The sequence below is a fragment of the Adelges cooleyi genome, unplaced genomic scaffold, assembly GCF_023614345.1.
Source record: "Adelges cooleyi isolate 19-005CV unplaced genomic scaffold, UGA_ACOO_1.1 ACOO_flye_CR_arks_rails_tigmint_CR_PRNA_447, whole genome shotgun sequence".
Classification (NCBI taxonomy): domain Eukaryota; kingdom Metazoa; phylum Arthropoda; class Insecta; order Hemiptera; family Adelgidae; genus Adelges; species Adelges cooleyi.
In genome coordinates this window covers 58,099-70,064 of record NW_026096130.1, presented here as the reverse complement: position 1 = coordinate 70,064, position 11,966 = coordinate 58,099, and positions in this window count along the sequence as shown.

Genomic DNA, 11,966 nt, shown 5'->3' with positions numbered 1-11,966 from the left:
CAAATCTCACTATTTGCCCGTGTCTGTATTGGAGGAAAAAAACTACACTCCAACTCTGTAGAATTACCGCTCATTGAAATCGAAGACATCACTCGGTTCGAGAAGAAGATTGGTGACGTGAGAGAAACTCTAAACAAAGTTTACCACAGTTTGTCGTATTATATTTTTGATGGTTATCGTAATTGTACGTTATATCACATCCGTTCAAATATTTCTCAACTTCAATCGGAGGTCTCAAATTGCCATAACTGTCGTAATAGTAAACCCTCTTTTTGATTTTCTTGAAGCAAACCCAGTGGCTACCTACCGGATGATTATCGTCAGCTAGATTAATGACGAGCGACTCTAATCGTTTAGGTCGTGCAGGCAACTGATTCTTGCAATATACGCCTCTGAAGTGAGGTATTTTTAACGCGTTTGCATATTTAATGATTTCAAAGTCGTACATTGCATCACTGGGCAGCTTCATGTCTAGTTTTTTGAAGTCTTCTTTTTCTTTTTGATATTATACCCACTATCACTCAACCGTCGTTTGTACTTGCCGTTTTCTATTTTATACTTTCCTCCACTGAAAGGTTTTAGGAACATACCTTTTCCGATGGGTACAATTGCATTTTTATTTGATGTTAACTCGTGTGCTGTCTTTATCACATTCGATACTCCTCCTGTTAAAGCTCCAAAAGCGCTTAAAGCTGCTAAAATCGGTAATAATGGTAAAGCTCCTCCAGCTTTAGGTATTGGTATTAACCTTGGTACTTTACTCAACATCGTAGGTGATGTTTTCTTTTTGTTAACTTTTTTCTTCTTCTTAACATTTTTTTTCTTAGTTTTTCTTTTCTTCCTCTTGTTTGTCTTCTTAACTCCAATTTTTAGAGTTTTATGATTGGTTGATACATTTTTTGCCGCCACCAAAGCTGTTTTCGACAACGAATTTAGATCGCCTCCGACTTTTGATTTCGCTAAGGCAATTTTGGCTGCTCTTACAGCAGTTTTAAAGGCACAACCTGCACCAATTTTTCTCTTTACTTTCATAGCACCTGCGACCGTTAAGGCAGCGGCTTTCTCTCCAAAACCTGCGTCCTTTGATTTAAACGTGTCCCACGCTCGTTCCCCCAAAACTTTGTCTGCTGCGTGTCTAACTAATAAGTCGTTACTCTTGCTGTATGCTATATCATGCGTTTTACACGCTTCGTCTAGAGAATTAATACCCTTGTCGCCACGATTTAAACGTTTTTTTAGTCTGGTACCGGGTCCACAATATCTAACAGCAATGAACGATTAATATCATATAATTGTATTATTATTATTATTATTAAAGCAGCTTACCTATAACCGGGTAAATGTAGTTCAAACGGAAGGTTATTTATAACAGAATTTAACAGACCACTACCCCTGGTGAACTTCACTGTACGACTAGACGTCATCGTATGCGGTTTTATTTTGAGACAGTTCTATAATATAGCTATGAAATTTGTAGAGCAAGAACAGAAACTTCCTGTGCACAATGCAGATCAACCGGGGTCGTGTGAAACTAAGAGATTGCGACATAGTGTATTATTCCCGTCTACAATAAGATCTTTGGTAGTCGGATCATCTGGCTGTGGAAAAACGAATCTAATCTATGCTTTGCTCACGGATCTCAACGGGCTTAAGTTTGAAAACGTATACATCTACTCGAAGACGCTTGATCAACCAAAGTACATACTTTTGAAACGAATTTTAAACAATCTACCCGGGGTGCGCTTGTTTACTTTTTATGAAAATGAGCAAGTCGTAACTCCTGAAAAGGTTCTCAAAAATAGTATTCTGGTGTTTGATGATATAATTTGTGAAAATCAAAACATCGTTAGATCGTTTTTTTCTCGCGGGCGGCATAACAATATAGACTGTTTTTATCTCGGACAATCTTACTCAAGAATCCCGAAACTTTTGATCAGGGATAATTCAAATTTTATAATACTCTTTAAACAAGACGAGTTGAACTTAAAGCATGTGTACAATGATCATTGTTCAGGTGATATGAGCTTTGCGAGTTTCAAGGAGTTTTGCATGACTTGTTGGAATAGAGAAAAATTCGGTTTTGTGGTGATCAGCAAAGAAGATAATAGAGACGAAGGACGATATCGCTGTGGTTTCGATTGCTTTGTGATTATATAAAAGATATGGAGAGTCGATTTCACAGCATTCGTATTGAAACGCTTATCATGACACAATGGACGATGCAAAGCTTGTACTCCCCGAACTCATACGAGCTAGAGAAAATATTAAACAGAAATATAACGCTTTAAAACAGGGTTTGGCGGACAACAATGCTTTGATAACGTCTACACTTAAACCTATAATTTCACCGCTCGAGCGTTTATCTGCAGATCGATCAGTTTATGACAATGGCAAAAGTTATGTGGCGGATAATAAAGTCATTAGCGAGACGGACGAAGGCTCGCATACGTCATTGGTTGAGGATGGTGTTTCTACAAGAGTGGGAAAACTTGATAACTTCAACGTTAACAGTTGGTTGAAATCTAAGAATAGAGACAGAGTGTATGGTGTTAAGCAAGATTCCAAAGGTCAATTATCTCTTGGTGAATCCAACAATGTCGTGTTCGATGAAAAAACATCAACAATGTTTATCGATAACACACCTTTCCCACTAACTCAAGGACTACTTCAACTATTGTTTATCAAGGATCCTAAGAAATACAATAAAGAGGATTTAAAAAATTATAAACAAGTACTAGTCGCTACTTCTGCTCATTTAACTAAAAACAAAAAAAAAGTCAAAGTTGGTGGTAAGAAATACGCGAATATCATAAGTGGTTTATTTTCTACGAGTGGAGCGGGTCTTTCCAAGTCGCTTCAGAAAGGGTATAAAGAGACTTATATATTTTGGAATGATCCAAATGAATTAGTTGAGAGACTCAAGTTATTACTCTCGTCTCAAGCAGCCGGCAACACGGGTGTGTCCAACGAAATACTCTCAATTTGGGAGGAGCTTTTCGAGGCTGGTATTATTCAACGTATGCCAAAGTATGTCTAAGTCAGACATTGCTCAAGAATTGCATAGACCAGCTAGAAAAAACTTTGTTAGAAGACATGTTGTCGTTAAAGGAAAAAACGATCTTTGGGAATGTGATTTGCTTGAAGTTATTCCATTCTCCAAAGTCAACAAAGGATATAAATACATAATGGTAGTCATCGATTGTTTCACAAAGTTTGCTTGGGCCATACCGCTAAAAACTAAAACCGGTAATGCTGTTGCTGAGGCTATGGCAGGTATTTTTATCAATCGTCATCCAAGCTTTCTTCATACGGACAGAGGAAAAGAGTTTTATTGTACTCATTTCGCTAAACTCATGGAAAAGTATGATGTTAAACATTACTCAACTTTCAGCACAGTTAAATGTTCATTTGCGGAACGTTTTATACGTACAATTAAGACGAATATTTACCGTGAGTTTACAGCTAGAGGTAATCGCAAATGGTTTTTATTTTTGGATGAAATAATGAAAAAATACAATAACTCCATTCACTCGTCTATTTCTATGACACCTACGCAAGCTGATGAAAACCCCTCAGCAGTTAAAATTAAGCATAGAAAACGTTCTGTTAAATCCAAAATTAAATTCAAAGTTGGACAAAAAGTGAGAATTTCGGGTTTCAAGAGTATTTTTACCAAGGGTTACATTGAAAGTTGGACCTGTGAACTTTTTACTATTGTAAAAGTCAACAACACGACACCTGTGACTTACTTACTTGAAGACTGTACCGGCGCTCCGATTTTGGGGGGATTTTACCAAGAAGAATTACAATTAACAAGATATCCGGATAGTTATCTTATTGAAAAGGTGATAAAAAGAAACAAGACCCAAATGTATGTTAAATGGTATGGGTTCGATAACTCCCACAATTCATGGATATCTTCTAAAGACATTGAAGGATAATAAATCGTCAGTCAACGAGAGATTGTGTTCCGTGTTCGACGTACAACGCAATCGTGTGTGTATTTTATATATGGATGTGTTTGGAAATACAGTCGGTGGTAAACGCGAGCGAATTTTATCACAAATACAATCCGAAAACAAATTACTCTCAAGAAATGTATTAGCCATCAGTTTATTGATTGAAAAATTGGAAAACAAACTAGACAATAAATTATTACTCGGTGGAGAAAAGGTTGAACATTTTGAAAGCAGACTTAACAATTTGATTGAAGGATTGACTAGCAATGAAATTAAGGTATTGAAAATCCATAAAGATCAGCTGGCTTTGTTTAAACAAGAAATCAGTTTAAAATTAGTACTATTGTCCGACTATCTGGAGAACATTGTTGATATAGCCAATCGCGTTGAAGAAAAAGCTAACGTTTTGATTGGAAGAGGAAACGAAATTTATGATAATACTATACGCCTTGAACAAAAAATTAATGGTGTAATTAAAAATGTGAGTGTTATGAGTGAAGAAATAATTGAATCAATCAACAAAAGACAGTAGTCTTTATTGGATTTGTATAGCGTATATGCACACACACACACACACAAATATAATGGCTTCAGGTATAATTGATATACAATGTATTGTTGGAGCACAGAACAAGTACATAATAAAAGAATTGTCTGTGATTGATATTGAACAATGGGCTGAACAAACATGGATATTCAAATTTAACAATTTCACTGATAATTATCAAAACTCCAAGTCGAAAGCCGTTAACAGATGGTTAGAAAACCATTATCACAGAATTCCAATGGAGTACGGCGATGTTGATTATAAAGAAATCACCCGAATTTTAAACTCTTTAAAATATAAAATTATCTATGTAAAAGGACTACAAAAACAACAGTTGCTCTCTGAATTTATGCCTAACATCTGTATAAAAAATTTGGAGAGTTATGGCTGTCCAAGTTTATCTAAACTTTACAATACCAGCGCCTCATTGTCGTCGTTTACCTGTTGTATTTTTCATAAAAATAACAGCCCAGACCATTGTACGCTTGTTAGAGGAAACAAGTTACGACTATGGTATTTGGATTATTTAAAATGGAAATAAATTTAAACCGATTTTAAAATATGTTAAAGAAAGAAATATGTATATTTTTTCTTCTGTATAACAGTGTTTACATTAAGTAGTTATTTTATATAATAAAATACATATAAAATACAATATGTATATTTTTTCTTCTGTATAACAGTGTTTACATTAAGTAGTTATTTTATATAATAAAATACAGTTATATATTATGTTTAAAAACAGATTATGTTGTTGTAAACATATATAAATTATAATGTAAATAAACTTGATTATTAATAAATTACTAAACATTTTATTTTTTAAATTGTATTTTATTTATTTTTAAAACAAAAACTAAGTTAATTCTTGTGTACGATAAAAATTATCTATATACATTTGAGGTGAAGCAGATGAGTGAAATTGGTTGAACAACTGAGAATAGTTATCTGCATGACGTGTATCGTATATAGATGGGCCATCGTTACAATCAAATGCCTATGATTGTATAAAATAAATTTAGTTTATACAAATACAATAATAAGTTGATAAATTTTATAGTCACCTGTTTATTATCATTGTCATCAGTTTTCGGTGGCTGGTGAGAAATACTTTCTTTACAGTTATCGAATACATTCGTCATGCTGTTTGTAGATAATACTTGAGTATCAGGCTTAATATTAAACGCATACGCCTGAAGGAAACAATAGGGTTAAACTAATAATAATATTGCATTTAGCAAAGAAGAAAAGAAAAGAAAAATGAAATTAATAACAATTACCTTGTTGTCTATAATATTTTGTGACCTTCTTTTCAACCAACTTTCGCATATGTATTTTTGAGCAAACATTTTAAGCTCGCTGGAAAAGTTGAAGTCGTTTTTCGATATAATTTTGTACATTTCCGAAGTAGGCATCGTTTTTAAAAGCTTCATGATATTTTGAAATTCATTTGAATTGTGTGCGTCAACAGTAACGGACTCCATGTTATTATCATAATTACTTATGAAATAATCAACAAATTCTTCAACTTGATTAATCATGCGTGAGCGCTCAATTGTTTTCTTTCGCTGGATTGTTTCGGATATAACCCATTCAAGTTCCATCAACGATATTAAATTTAAACGGGTCAATAACAACTTACATTTAACATTTTTTTTAGATTTAATCAAAATCAAATTTGTATTCCGAATAACCCGTTTTGAAATAACAATGTTTTCATCTTCGAGCAAATTAATATGTTCATTTTTAATCGGAGCTTTTGTCATTAAAGATAAAATATTACCCATTAACGAATAAAAACGATTTAGAACGGTTACTGTTAAAGGAACAATGCAAGATGGAGAAATTAAATTCAGTTTTACGTCGAGTTTGTCATCACCGTCCAGTGCGATTATTAAAAATATTCGTTTTTCAAAGTCAATGTTGTACATTGTTACACCCAACAAATTATTTAATTCAGAACTGGTTACATTTTTTTTAATTTTAATTTTTTTACCGTTTTTATTATTACTTTTTACTTTAGCCATTTTTGAATTCACAATAAAAACACAAACAAAATTAGACTGTATGCCTTGTTAGCTTAACACTGACTGAACGAAAGACAAGATATGTTAAAGCTAAATTATTCCTCATTAATTCTAGTCTTTTTAAAATAAGTTTTCAGTTGTACCAACTTTAAATGCATCATAAATTTAATATTTTGAATGATTGTGTTTATTACAATATTTTATAGTTATTATTATTATATTTTTTTTCTCGTTGCACACTGAAACAGGTGTCTTACTCTGAGAATGAACGGTACTTTATAGTACACACACACACACACACACACAGTCAAAATATGTACTTATATACGTAGCTATAAGCTCTATACACTATTTAATAATAAGTATTGGATATATCGCAAGTGAAAAGATAAAAAATAGAATTTTTTGCTTCTCACGATGCTCACCCAACCCCTCGGTGAATGTGCATAAAACCATAAACAACCGCTTTTTACGCTCGCAGCACCTGTTTACACTGCACACTGCACCAGATTTTTTCTTAAGGGTGAATTCCTTAAGAAGATAATCATAATGAGTTCACCGTCGAACATTGAAAGCATATATCTGGCCATACACACAAACAAACTACACATTCGCATACTGCAACAGATTTTTTCTTATGGTGAGGGTATTTTTTGGTATATTATGTATTTAAGCTACCGTCAATCTTTTTGAAGGTTTCAGTAACATTTTATTTCTCGTACCGTTACAACCTTGTTTTTCGTCTTTTAACTGTTCCATCATTTAATAAAAAAAAAAAAAAATGCAGCCAAAAGAGTTTAAAAATAAAATTGCAAACATCAGTCTAACCGAGGATGATGAACCGACGGAGCCTCGCGAAATGTTCATTGCCCAATTCGGTATACCGACCCCTGTATTTACGCGTCAAGGGAGAGAATTTGACGCGTTTGCTTCATCGGGGGAGGAAGAAGAGGAGAGCGAAGAAGAAGAAACATCTAGCGAATCTTCTTCTGACGACGACGATGAAGAGGGTCTGTTCAATCTATCTGATAATGAAAGTAATTATCCTTACAAATATTATTTATACATTTTAAAATATTATTTATACATTTTAAAATATATATTATATATTTTTACCGCTGTGTTAAAAAAAAAAAAAAAAACATAACTCGTAAACAATATGACTATCTGCTGATTAATTATTTCTATTTTAATTAATTACAGTGGAAATTCAAAAGACCATGGATTTCACAGAAAACTTCATCCCTCTGCGGCCTGAGGAGCTTAACGAGTGTTCGTGGGGGAACGGAACATTCTGTGATCCATGGCCTATAGAAGGTAGCGAACAAATGGCGACGCTTCGATGGGAGTTGAGATTCGATGGCTCTCGCGATAGCAATGTAAAAATGGAACAGATTTATACACAGGCGTTTGACATTAACCATTACTCCGAAAAAGCAAGTGAGAGATCAAATACATTTTATAGAAATTTGCAGTATGATTCTATCAAGACTATTTTGGGGGGGACTGATAGACATGGGCTTATAGGAGGGGTACTTCGAGCAAACTATTTTTGTTATACCTACTTCGAAGTAATGTGTTGCTTCCGAAATTTGTGGGGGAGAAATTTAATCATTTCAAATTATAAGTGGGGTTGGGTTCGTGGTCGGGATGGGAATAGGGCAGTGAGAAAAAAAATGTATTTCTGTAACACCGATGACTCTGAATGCCATCTTCCGACTCTGGAAGATGGTTTTGAAACAGTGTCATGTAGGAGAGAGATGTATCGATCATTGGATTTAATTTTCGAATTGAGCCAGTTAAAGCACTGTGAATGTTGTGAAACACGTCTGGAAATTTGGGCTAATTTCTCAGACGTGTTGTGGATAGATGAATGGGTTCCAAATTATATCGAACATTCTCAAAGAATAAAATATTTTTTTTCTCACTTAAAATCAAATTTCGGATAAATTCGGTTGTAAATAATTTTTTTCTCACTTAAAATCAAATTTCTGTTAAATTCGGTTATAAATATTTTTTATTTTAAATTCGGATAAAATTAATTTTTTTTCTTTTTCCTTTTTCCTTTAATTCAGCTATAAGTTAGTGTCAAACGTCTGGTGTAAATATGTATCTGTTATTGTTAATATTGTTATTATTATTATTTTTTTTTTTTTTATTATTATTATTATTATTATTACTATTATTATTACTATTATTACTATTTTGTTCGATTTGTATTATAAGATGATTTCAACTGAAGTCAACTGTCAAACGTTTGGTGTAAATATGTATCTGTTATTGTTAATATTGTTATTATTATTATTATTATTATTTATTTATTTTTTTTTATTATTATTATTATTATTACTATTATTACTATTTTGTTCGATTTTTATTATAAGCCGAAAATAAAAGTAATATATTTAAATTAATCTTGAATGATTTAAAATTGTCATGATATATAATGTAGTAACCAGGTATAATAATAAAATAATACAAATATTCTAGTATTGTTGTAACAAAAGTATATTCTTAAAGAAACGTACATTTTTAATATACAACTGAGAAAGAAAATAAAGGTAATACTGCCATATTATTACATTTAAGTATTTAAGTATTTAAGTATTGTTAATACAAGTGTTTTTCTCAAAAAAAAAAAAATAAATAAATAAATAAATAAAATAAAATAAATAAATAAATAAAAGAGCACTACTAATATTATACAATATACATATCAGGTAAAATGTAATAAATTCAATTAAAAAAAAAAATAAATAAATAAATAAAAGACTTAAGAGGACGCCACACCAAAAGTGGAACGCGTGCAACGACCGATAGAACGCGCTGTTAGGTGTTTTAGCGAGGCGCAGGCACGCGTTTTTAGCCCCGCCTATCACGTTACTGTTGACGTAACCAGTCTGACAATTTCTCGTACGGGACCGTGTTTTATTATAGAATGAACGTCGTTGGTAGACGATTCGTATACTTTGAAATTGCATACGCTGTATACAGCCGACATATTTATAGTATCTGCGCGCACCCACGAATTAGTTATTGATTAAAAACTACTGTTTGCCTAATTATATACATATATTTATAAAATATAAACTCTATGTTCTATCATAGCTTGAATTATGTTTTTATCATTTTTACTTTACAAACTGTAAATAAAACAATTCAAATAATTTTGTTACTGATATTTTTAATACCGACAAAATCATGAACTAAAACCCAATTACATATATTTCCACAAGAAAAGTAATATGATATTTTTAATATTTCAATTATTATTAAATTATATTGGTAATTATTATAAAAATTATTATAGAATTATAATTAAAATTTTTGTAATTATATTACAAGTAAGAATAAAATAATAAATTGTTAAAAAATTCACTGTAAAACACAAAACACAATAGGACAAATAGAATAGCGGCTTTTATGTGCAACAAAAATATAGTATTTTCTTAGTATAGGCATATTTCTTAATTCTTCAATATTTACAAAATAATACGTTCAGTTAAAATTAGATTATCAGTATTCAGTTCTATTGTTATCCCACGAATTACGGTGGTAATTGGCTGCCGTCGGCACTTGGCATACGACTTTTAAAGCATAAGAACGACATGTGATAATTTCCAAAATTATGCACTATTATACGAATATATTATTATGTATAAATAATTTTAAAAAACCAATACAGTGGGGTAGGGGCATAGTGGGGATGGAGCATATTGCGGCGGAGAGGTCACAGGTCTATATGATTCATTAGAACTGAAATTGATAAAATTATTTTTTAATTAACGTTTTGATCTATAATGGTAGAAATACAAATATTTAAAAAAGCATTGTACCCTATTGGCATTAACTTGCTTAAAAAAGTATTTTTGTTGTTAGGGTTAATACGAATAGGGTTTATCGTCTGTCTATAAGAATTTAATGACATAGTTACCCGTATATCGGAGTTGGCAATAGAATGAAAATATTTTTAAATACCCGTTGACTGGTGATTAACTCACACATAAAGGAAGGGTTTATAATATTTTTTTATTTGTCGACGTTTAGCGGTAGTACTATACCTAAAGAATATTCCATTTACATTTGGAACATAATAGAATATTTTTTAAAAAAGTTGTGGTGTGCCGTAATTTTTCTCATTTTTGACCAGGAGAGGGGAGGGCACACATGTATTTCAATGTCCCGGTTTTTTGGCGATGCATTTAAATAATTTTATTGTTTTTATTTTAACTGTTATTTATTTTTCACACAGTATCCTAATACTCCCTCTCCCCTAGAGTCACAGCGTCACCCTTTGGTCTGGGGTGGGGAGGAGGGCGCATATTGTATTACAATGTTTCGTTTTTTCGGCGAGGCATTTGAACATTTTTAAAAAAATTTTCACAGAGTGTGCAATCAACTCCTCCACCCTCCCTTTCCCCAAATATTTTTTTAAATCACAATTCTTATAAATCATAATTTAACACACTTTCTACCTTTTTCGAACAAGCAAAGCCTGGTTATTCAGTTAGTTTTCTAAAAAATAATGAACACAAAAAAGCAAATATTAAATGACGGTATCGCTGAGCAACTATTATTTGTCCGTGTTATTGAAAATCAATTGTTAAAAAATGGATTATTTGTTTATTCTTCAGGTAATAATTCTCCGATAACTCTCAACCCTGCCGTTTTTCGGCTGTCGGTCGACGGACGGACGGCGGCTGACCGTTACCCCCGCACTCCGCACGGTCCATTATAAATAATACTTGAACGTCCCGTTAGAAGCAGCACATGACGACGTACAAATTTACAAATCTAGCGTAAAAACTTGTCTACGCAGAACAGGTTTTACTGGGTCCACGATAGTTTTAGAGCAAAAACACCAAGTATAAAATCGAAAGATAATGACATTTTAGAGGGATAAGCATATCCTTTTTTTGATATAATTAGTACATAGTTCAATATTTAATGTTAAAAAAAGTGTAAATTTTACTTTTTTAAAACATTAATAACTTTTTTGTTTGGACATTTTTTAAAAAACGGATATGCTATTCTTTCAAAAATGTCATTATCTTTCTATTTTATACTTGGTGTTTTTGCTCTAAGACCATCGTGGGCCGAGTAAAACCCATTCTGCGTAGACAGGTTTTAGCGCTAAAAAATTGGGTGTGTGGCGTCCTCTTAAAATATATTTTCACAAAAATTAAATTCAATTCATTTTAATAAGACATTTTAGTTTAATATATATATATATGTATATAAATATATATAAATCTTATATTATTATCAAAACTAAATAAAATTAATTTAAAATTAAGCAATTTTAGTTTTATTTTTTTTTTTATTCAAACTTTAAAACATAAGAATTATTATTTTTACCTTTGTATACAAGATTAATTTTGTTGGTCTCTATATTTTCGTTGTAATTTTGGATCTCTTCAGATGACATTTGAA